The sequence below is a fragment of the Oncorhynchus nerka genome, unplaced genomic scaffold, assembly GCF_034236695.1.
Source record: "Oncorhynchus nerka isolate Pitt River unplaced genomic scaffold, Oner_Uvic_2.0 unplaced_scaffold_707, whole genome shotgun sequence".
NCBI classification, from domain to species: domain Eukaryota; kingdom Metazoa; phylum Chordata; class Actinopteri; order Salmoniformes; family Salmonidae; genus Oncorhynchus; species Oncorhynchus nerka.
The window spans coordinates 245702-256566 of NW_027040469.1; the positions used below are offsets into that span (position 1 = coordinate 245702).

The window sequence follows — 10865 nt, forward strand, 5'->3', positions numbered from 1 at the left end:
GAGAAAAGCACTGGTATAACTCATTGATGACACAGGGTTTCAGAACAATAAAGCAAGTTTATTCCAGAAACAGCCATAAAAAAATCCCAGATCAATCAACCAATCACAAATCAATATCACAAATCAACCAATCACAAATCAATATCACAAATCAACCACTCACAAATCAACCAATCACAAATCAATATCACAAATCAACCAATCACAAATCAACCAATCACAAATCAATATCACAAATCAACCAATCACAAATCAATTTCACAAATCAACCAATCACAAATCAATATCACAAATCAACCAATCACAAATCAATATGACAAATCAACCAATCACAAATCAATATCACAAATCAACCAATCACAAATCAATATCACAAATCAACCAATCACAAATCAATATCACAAATCAACCAATCACAAATCAATATCACAAATCAACCAATCACAAATCAATATCACAAATCAACCAATCACAAATCAATATCACAAATCAATATCACAAATCAACCAATCACAAATCAATATCACAAATCAACCAATCACAAATCAATATCACAAATCAATGATAAGATCAAATCAACCATTAATTAACTTTATAGATGCCTCCAGCGCCCTTTAACTAAACCATTAGTGGGATGTGCCAATAAAATGTTATTTGTCGATCACAATTTTATCAGAAGCACAATATTTCAAAACAATAATAACAAGAAAAACCTTCTACAATTTATAAACATCTCTTTGTCTCCCCCTCAAGATGATCAAGATGACCTTCTGTCAATGAGGTCACCTTAACGATTCCTCCGAGAATGTTACTTTAACCAAGTAGAATAAAAACCTAAAAATATCTCAAGCTAAAAAGCGAAAGCAAAAATCTTGTTCCAGCAGTCGACAGGTTCTTCCAGCTCAAAGAGAGTCCTTTCTACCATCAGTCTTCCTGTCTGCTAACTCATTGTGGCTAACAGTCTTCCTGTCTGCTAACTCCTTGTGGCTAACAGTCTTCCTGTCTGCTAACTCATTGTGGCTAACAGTCTTCCTGTCTGCTAACTCATTGTGGCTAACAGTCTTCCTGTCTGCTAACTCATTGTGGCTAACAGTCTTCCTGTCTGCTAACTCATTGTGGCTAACAGTCTTTCTGTCTGCTAACTCATTGTGGTTAACAGTCTTCCTGTATGCTAACTCATTGTGGCTAACAGTCTTCCTGTCTGCTAACTCATTGTGGCTAACAGTCTTCCTGTCTGCTAACTCATTGTGGCTAACTCCTGCTCCAATGATGCATTAACACCTAATACGGCATTTGCTCATGAGGTACATTTTCAGCACCAACTAACCCCCCACCTCCTGCCTGGCTGTTCTGACCTGTGGATTTACAACTCAAGCTAGAAACCTCTATTACTGCACTACTTTAATCCTCCTTTCATATTTCCCAATGTTTTCAACTTTCAACATTTAACCTATTTAACCTTTAATGATCATTTCAATAAACTTCATTCCCAATTAATTTCTTCTCTTTTTTTCTTATTTTATTTAAATAAATGTAAATTCTCTTATCGATGTTCATTCTTCTTTATGCTCTGTGTGTGAATGAAAGTGAAACTACTTCATGAGTGTGTGTGTGTGTGTGTGTGTGTGTGTGTGTGTGTGTGTGTGTGTGTATGCAAGTGGGGCCTTCCTACCCAGGCCTTCTGTCACTAAAATGTCACAAAAAATTGGGTCCCTATATAGTGGTCCTATATAGTGGTCCCTATATCTATAACTCAGCAGTTGTATAGTGGCTCTGATATTTACAGCTGACAGACATCTTTCCTTCCTCTTGCAGTGGGAATTGGGACTTCAGTACAACCTCCTCCAGTCTTCAACATCCTCTTCTTCCTCAGGAGAGAATCTGCAGAGGGGGTCAGGTTGTCCAGTGGTCTCCTTCCTGGCTTCCAGCATGGCTCTGTTGGTCTTCCATCAGGAGAGAATGGGGCTGGTGGCAGCAGCAGTTCCCTTGTACAGCCTAGACTCCAATAGGGAAACAACAAAGGGTTGAATTAGCTGTGTTGCTGCTGGGCTAGAATACAATGTAAAGGAATACCACTGGTCTACTCTAAAGGTTAGAGGTTAGGGTTGTTTTAGGAAGGGACACCTTACCAGGCACACTGAGGCTCAGGTAGAGGGAACACAGCAGTTGGTTCAGGTCAAGGCCATCCCTCATGCAGCGATCCCATTGGTTATAGACGTGGACCACACCCAGGCCTGGACTCATAGCACGTCTCTGAATCAGCCCTCTCATCCTCTCCAACACTGGTTCCTCCTCTATAAACCCCGATACACAAGAAGTGGAGGAGTCATTGGCTGCACTTCACACACTTTATTTATAAATTCCAAGTTGTGTGTGGCTGTGTGTGTGTTTTCATTCATATTCTGGTCCATACCTCTCTGGCTCTTCCTCTGTCTGCAGAGCTCTCCGAACACAAGTCCTAGTAGCAGGGCCTGCAGGAGAGGACGGTCTGGTTGGGGATGGGCGTGCCTCAGCCAGTAGTAGGTAACAGCCACAGGAAGTCCCAGATGAGGTGGGACACCATTCAAAGTGGACTGGGACACACCAACGGTCTCCAAAAATACCTCAAGCCGCTCAAAATATGGAGTCTAAGAAACAGAACAAGAGAATGAGAATTAATTTCAGAATCAACAGCAGTATGTTTATATTATACTGTATACTACATCACATGTAAACATACCTGATATACTGTATACTATATCACTGTCTACATACCTGATATACTGTATACATATACATACTATATATAACTGTATACTATATCACATGTATACATACCTGATATACTGTATACTATATCACATGTATATATAACTTATATACTGTATACTATATCCCATGTATATATAACTTATAACTGTATACTATATCACATGTATATATAACTTATATACTGTATACTATATCACATGTGACATACCTGATCCAGTGTGTCCAGCTGCAGTCGTTGTGCAGCACTGGGCAGGATGGCTGTAACCTTGCTGCTGGTCAGGTTCTTCCCTTCCCTGTCATACTCCTCCACTTCCCTCCCTTCACCCAGCAGCAGCCCGTAGAATACCTGCCGTATGGGCCGAGAGGTGATGTTCCCACTGGGTAAGCTGTGATCTTCCACTTGGATACCCTGTATCACTGGCCTCCGCTGCAGAATGTATATCATGTAGGGGGGAAGTGTCCCCTTCGTCAACGGCAGCAGGGTCCAGTCTGGAAGGACACTCAGATGGTTTGGGAGAAGGCCGGGAACAGGAGCCTTGCCATCATTGAAGAAATGCTCCAGGCATTCGGGTTGAATCTGGTATGTTTCTATGCCCTGAGAGAGGGCCTGGAGGGCAGCATCCATGTTGTTTTACCATGACCAATGAGGAGAGGCACATTGTCCAAGGCCTCCTGCTTCTCCTGAAACTGGCCAGCCATTTCAGCAACTTGTTGAAAAAGACAACCCCTTCCCAAGCACAAAAAAAAAAACATATATATATAATATATATAAAATATATATATATATATTTTTATATATGAAATATATATATCATGAATATAAGTTTTATATCTTTATGTTTGAATGAAAGCAGGCATTGAATATCCCTTTGACCATCAATTACACCAGTTATTAATTACACTTCGGATGGTGTATCAATACACCCAGTTACTACAAAGATACGGGTATCCTTCCTAACTCAGTTGCCAGAGAGGAAGGAAACCGCTCAGGGATTTCACCTTGAGGTCAATGGTGACGTTAATGACTGTGATAGGAGAAAACTGAGGATGGATCAACAACATTGTAGTTATTCCACAATACTAACCTAATTGACAGAGTGAAAAGAAGGAAGCCTGTACAGCAGGCTGGAGATCCCTCCAACCTTTTCTAGCATGACAGCTACATAAAGAAAATGGATTGTCACGAGCTACTCATTTTTTAAAATAGCTTTCAAATCGTCAAATTCTTCTCCTCTCCTCAACCCTGCAACTCTTCCCCTGTTCCTTGTACAAGAGATGTGTTTTCTGGTCAAATATAGTGTTATAATATATATATATATAATATTATGGGGTATTGTGATGTCATTATGGGGTATTGTGATGTCATTATGGGGTATTGTGATGTCATTATGGGGTATTGTGGTATTGTTATAATATATATATATATATAATATAGTGTTTATAATAGTCAAATAACAACTCTAAGGGGGCCTATAAAATGTTATTTTGAATTATTCCAAATTCTGTTTTTTACTCTCAATATTACAATTATTCAGAGAGAAAAACAACGTAAATTGATGTTCTGAGTCCATGTCAATGCTTAAATCACATCAACAGAAAAAATGTAGAGGTCTGAAAAAAATGCTAACAAATGTAAAAAAAAATATGTAATCTGTAATGGAAAATCTACATAGGCTACAGAGGCCCATTATCAGCAACCATCACTCCTGTGTTTCAATGGCACGTTGTGTTAGCTAATCCAAGTTTATCATTTTAAAAGGCTAATTGATCATTAGAAAACCCTTTCGCCATTATGTTAGAAGAGTTGAAAACTGTTGTACTGATTAAAGAAGCAATAAAACTGGCTTTCTTTAGACTAGTTGAGTATCTGGAGCATCAGCATTTGTGAGTTCGATTACAGGCTCAAAATGGCCAGAAACTTGTCAGCCTATCCTTTTTCTGAGAAATTAAGACTATTCCATGCGAGAAATTGCCAAGAAACTGAAGATCTCGTACAACGCTGTGTACTACTCCCCTTCACAGAACAGCACAAACTGGCTCTAACCAGAATATAAATGTTTAAATTCATGGTCAGACAACACAAAGAAAGAATGGTACCTAAAAAGGAGGAGGAATGTTTATATTATATAAAACGTTTTCTATTCCATCTGACTTGGAAATGAAACATCGTAATAGACAAGCTGCTGCACACAATTTGTAAAAACGGGTTGGGTTGTTTGTTCTCTGGATCTGGAACCCAAAACTGGTTGAGTTGGTTGGTAAGGGCAGGTATAAGCTACGGACAATGAACACAATCACATTTTATCAATGGAAATTTTGAATGCACAGAAATACCGTCACAAGATTCCGAGGCCCAATGTCGTGCCATTCATCTGCCCCCATCACCTCATGTTACTTGTTGGTAGGTGATCAAATACTTATGTCATGCAATAAAATGCAAATTAATTACTTAAAAATCATACAATGTGATTTTCTGGATTGTTGTTTTAGGTTCCGTCTCCCACAGTTGAAGTATACGTACGATAAAAAAATTACAGACCTCTACATGCTTTGTAAGTAGGAAAACCTGCAACATCGGCAGTCTATCAAATACTTGTTCTCCCCACTGTATCTATATCATTATTTGTTAACTAGGCAGGTCAGTTCGGGAAACTAATTCTTATTTACAATGACGGCCTAGGAACAGTGGGTTAACTGTGTTGTTAAGGGGCAGAACGACAGATTTTTTTCACCTTGTCAGCTCGGGAATTCGATCTAGCAAGCTTTTGGTTACTGACCCAACGCTCTAATCACTAGGCTACCTGCCGTCCCTACACTCTGACCACTAGGCTACCTGCCGTCCCTACACTCTAACCACTAGGCTACCTGCCGTCCCTACACTCTAACCACTAGGCTACCTGACGCCCCTACACTATAACCACTAGGCTACCTGCCGTTCCTACACTCTAACCACTAGATGACCTGCCGTCCCTACACTCTAACCACTAGGCTACCTGCCGTCCCTACACTATAACCACTAGGCTACCTGCCGTCCCTACACTCTAACCACTAGATGACCTGCCGTCCCTACACTCTAACCACTAGGCTACCTGCCATCCCTACACTCTAACCACTAGACGACCTGAATGCATCTGTAGTAGTTATGTTTACTTCGGTATACGCGAAATATGTTCAAACTTACCGTGCTTCCAATTCGGTTCCATCGACAAGCTGTCTTCCCACCTGATGTGAAAGCCCATCTTATACAAGTTGACATAGTCGTTTCCTGCGATGGCACCGAAGACTGGGAGAAGCTGTCTGTTGATGTTGAAGTGTCTGCAGAAGCTTGTTGTGGTGTACCGCTTGCAGGGAATGTAATTTTGAGAACTCCAGCGTTGCACTGACGCGTTCTGCCACTGAAAATGGTAGAAAGGCAGATATCCTGCCTGGATGTCAAAAATATAAAAGTCATTGTCATTGGACAAGACCGGACACTTCCACTTTTGAGCCAGTGAGGCTATTTCTTGGTCTGCCTCAGAAAGGGCCTGTGCGAACGGGACCCCTAAGCTGGAGAGAACCTGTTTAAAGACTTGTCTGGCAAGGGTTGGTATTAACCTGGCCCCTCGAAGCCCCTTGGACCACTTGTTGGCTGTGTCGATCTTTGATTCAGCTCGTTTTCTGACAGTTTCAAACTTTTTGTCGGTGGGGTCGGAGCCTCCATCTATAATCACATAAGGTTCAATGCTACAATCTCTCAGCGCCTTGAAGAACTTGCAGACCTGGTCCTCAAATACATCATAATCCCCTCCATGCTGCTGATCACATGAGGTCAAATAAAGAGAGTGGTAGATATTACAACCATCTATGACTACCTTGCTGTTTCTGAAATTATCATTTGTTAAAATCTCTCCATGGTCACCTATAAAGTTGGCCAAACCCTTGATACCCATGATGAGATCCTTCTAGGATATGATGTCTCTCGAAGTGAGGAGGTTCAGTCACAGGACTATTTATAGGATCATTACAAAGGAAGGGTTTACATTTCGTTAAGTTTCCCTTTCAATACGTCATCTCCCTAATCTCTGTATGGTCACTTGCTGAGCAGGTCTAGACTAGTTTATGGGAAATCATATATGAAAATAATACAGTCGGAAATGGGTTACTACTGTGGTGGTGGTGTGGGCTACCATGGTGGTGGTGGTGTGGGCTACCATGGTGGTGATGGTGTGGGCTACCATGGTGGTGGTCCATGGTGGTGATGTGGGCTACCATGGTGGTGGTGTGGGCTACCATGGTGGTGGTGGTGTGGGCTACCATGGTGGTGATGTGGGCTACCATGGTGGTGGTGGTGTGGGCTACCATGGTGGTGGTGGTGTGGGCTACCATGGTGGTGGTGGTGTGGGCTACCATGGTGGTGGTGGTGTGGGCTACCATGGTGGTGGTGGTGTGGGCTACCATGGTGGTGGTGGTGTGGGCTACCATGGTGGTGATGTGGGCTACCATGGTGGTGGTGGTGTGGGCTACCATGGTGGTGGTGTGGGCTACCATGGTGGTGGTGTGGGCTACCATGGTGGTGGTGTGGGCTACCATGGTGGTGGTGGTGTGGGCTACCATGGTGGTGATGTGGGCTACCATGGTGGTGGTGTGGGCTACCATGGTGGTGGTGTGGGCTACCATGGTGGTGATGTGGGCTACCATGGTGGTGGTGGTGTGGGCTACCATGGTGGTGGTGTGGGCTACCATGGTGGTGGTGTGGGCTACCATGGTGGTGGTTGTGTGGGCTACCATGGTGGTGATGTGGGCTACCATGGTGGTGGTGTGGGCTACCATGGTGGTGGTGTGGGCTACCATGGTGGTGGTGGTGTGGGCTACCATGGTGGTGGTGGTGTGGGCTACCATGGTGGTGGTGGTGTGGGCTACCATGGTGGTGGTGTGGGCTACCATGGTGGTGGTGGTGTGGGCTACCATGGTGGTGGTGGTGTGGGCTACCATGGTGGTGGTGGTGTGGGCTACCATGGTGGTGGTGGTGTGGGCTACCATGGTGGTGGTGGTGTGGGCTACCATGGTGGTGGTGGTGTGGGCTACCATGGTGGTGGTGGTGTGGGCTACCATGGTGGTGGTGGTATGGGCTACCATGGTGATGGTGTGGGCTACCATGGTGGTGGTGGTGTGAGCTACCATGGTGGTGGTGTGAGCTACCATGGTGGTGGTGTGGGCTACCATGGTGGTGGTGGTGTGGGCTACCATGGTGGTGGTGTGGCCACCATGGTGGTGGTGGTGTGGGCTACCATGGTGGTGGTGGTGTGGGCTACCATGGTGGTGGTGGTGTGGGCTACCATGGTGGTGGTGGTGTGGGCTACCATGGTGGTGGTGTGGGCTACCATGGTGGTGTGGGCTACCATGGTGGTGGTGTGGGCTACCATGGTGGTGGTGGTGTGGGCTACCATGGTGGTGGTGGTGTGGGCTACCATGGTGGTGGTGGTGTGGGCTACCATGGTGGTGGTGGTGTGGGCTACCATGGTGGTGGTGTGGGCTACCATGGTGGTGGTGTGGGCTACCATGGTGGTGGTGGTGTGGGCTACCATGGTGGTGGTGGTGTGGGCTACCATGGTGGTGGTGTGGGCTACTAGTTACATTGCAGGAAGACATGGAGTAACAGGTAAAACGTTTAAATGTGTATTCAGTTCAAATACAAGAGGGGAGCTCTGGTTTAGCAGGTGAATGGAGAAGAAGCTCGTGGACAATGCTCCTACGTATTAGTTAATTTTGCCAAATATGAACTTTGCGTTACACTTTCTTACATATCATGTTTGATTGGTGAGTTCGTAAGTTACCTTTTTGATTCAAATGTCACACGACCTGAGGAGCAGAAGACCTAGCAGGCAGTTACATTTGGGCACGCTTTTCATCCAGAATTCGAGGCGGGTGGACTGAGGTAGGGCGGAGAGGTAGGGAAGGGACTAGGGGGGTTTGGTGGAGGTGTTGAATGGAGGGAAGGATATGGTCAAATCCTTGATGTATATTATGTACAACTTTAATAAAAATATACACAAAAATATAAAAATACAGGAGGACATGGAGTGAAGAGTTTCAGTCACATGACTATTAACAGAGTCATTACAATGGATGGGTTTCTCTGTTTGTTAAGTTTCCCTTTCCCGAAAACCTAACAGGCAAACGCCCTGGATGAGGGATGCAAACAGTGCTCATCAAACATTATCACGTAGACACTGTCAGGTAACTGACTTACATGGTCTAGTTTTCTGTTCTATTGTATTTGGACATGAAACCCCCATAACTGATAAACTGCTACAAACTATAAAAAAAAAAAAGTTGGGTTGGTTGGAAAAGGCCTGTATTTAGTTTAGATTAATGGTGGTGGTGGTGGTGGTGTGGGCTACCATGGTGGTGGTGGTGGTGGTGAGGGCTACTATGGTGGTGGGGGTGGTGGTGGTGTGGGCTACCATGGTGGTGGTGGTGGTGGTGGTGGTGTGGGCTACCATGGTGGTGGTGGTGGTGGTGGTGTGGCTACCATGGTGGTGGTGGTGGTGGTGGTGTGGGCCACCATGGTGGTGGTGGTGGTGGTGGTGGTGTGGGCTACCATGGTGGTGGTGGTGGTGGTGGTGTGGGCTACCATGGTGGTGGTGGTGGTGGTGGTGTGGGCTACCATGGTGGTGGTGGTGGTGGTGGGGGCTACTATGGTGGTGGGGGTGGTGGTGGTGAGGGGCTACTATGGTGGTGGGGGTGGTGGTGAGGGCTACCATGGTGGTGGTGGTGGTGGTGGTGGTGAGGCTACCATGGTGGTGGTGGTGGTGGTGAGGGCTACCATGGTGGTGGTGGTGGTGGTGAGGGCTACCATGGTGGTGGTGGTGGTGGTGGTGAGGGCTACCATGGTGGTGGTGGTGGTGGTGGTGGGTGGGCTACATGGTGGTGGGGGTGGTGGTGAGGGCTACCATGGTGGTGGTGGTGGTGGTGGTGGTGGTGTGGGCTACCATGGTGGTGGTGGTGGTGGTGGTGAGGGCTACTATGGTGGTGGGGGTGGTGGTGAGGGCTACCATGGTGGTGGTGGTGGTGGTGGTGAGGGCTACTATGGTGGTGGGGGTGGTGGTGAGGGCTACCATGGTGGTGGTGGTGTGGGCTACCATGGTGGTGGTGGTGGTGGTGAGGGCTACCATGGTGGTGGTGGTGGTGGTGAAGGCTACCATGGTGGTGGTGGTGAGGGCTAATATGGTGGTGGGGGTGTGGGCTACCATGGTGGTGGTGGTGTGGGCTACCATGGTGGTGGTGGTGTTGGCTACCATGCTGGTGGTGGTGGTGGTGGTGTGGGCTACCACGGTGGTGGTGGTGTGGGCTACCATGCTGGTGGTGGTGGTGGTGGTGGTGGTGTGGGCTACCATGATGGTCGTGGTGTGGGCTACCATGGTGGTGGTGGTGTTGGCTACCATGCTGGTGGTGGTGTGGGCTACCATGGTGGTGGTGGTGTGGGCTACCATGGTGGTGGTGGTGGTTGTGTTGGCAACCATGCTGGTGTGGGCTACCATGGTGGTGGTGGTGTTAGCTACCATGGTGGTGTGGGCTACCACATGGTGGTGTGGGCATGGTGATATGGGCTACCATGGTGGTGGTGGTGTTAGCTACCATGGTGGTGTGGGCTACCACATGGTGGTGTGGGCATGGTGATATGGGATATACCATGGTGGTGGTGGTGGTGGTGATGGGGCGGGCTACCATGGTGCTGGCATGGGCTACCATGGTGGTGGTTTGGGCTGCCATGCTGGTGGTGTGGGCTACCATGGTGGTGGTGGTGAAATTGGCTACCGTGGTGCTGGTTTGGGCTACCATGGTGGTGGTGGTGTGGGCTACCGTGGTGGTGGTGGTGCGGTCTACCATGGTGTTGGTGGTGGTGGTGGCTACCATGGTGGTGGTGGTGGTGGTGGTGGTGGTGGTGGGGGTGGGCTACGTGGTGGTGGTGGTGGTGCTGGGATGGGCTACCATGGTGGTGGTGGTGGTGGGCTACCATGGTGGTGGTGGTGTTGGCTACCATGCTGGTGGTGGTGGTGGTGGTGTGGCCACCATGGTGGTGGTGGTGTGGGCTACCATACTGGTGGTGGTGGTGGTGTGGGCTACCATGGTGG

General features: G+C 46.9%; 1 pseudogene; it reads right to left on the reverse strand.

The window, feature by feature from the left end:
- Nucleotides 1-1949: 1949 nt before the first annotated feature.
- Nucleotides 1950-6698, reverse strand: LOC135571182 (protein asteroid homolog 1-like; annotated as a pseudogene).
- Nucleotides 6699-10865: the final 4167 nt, after the last annotated feature.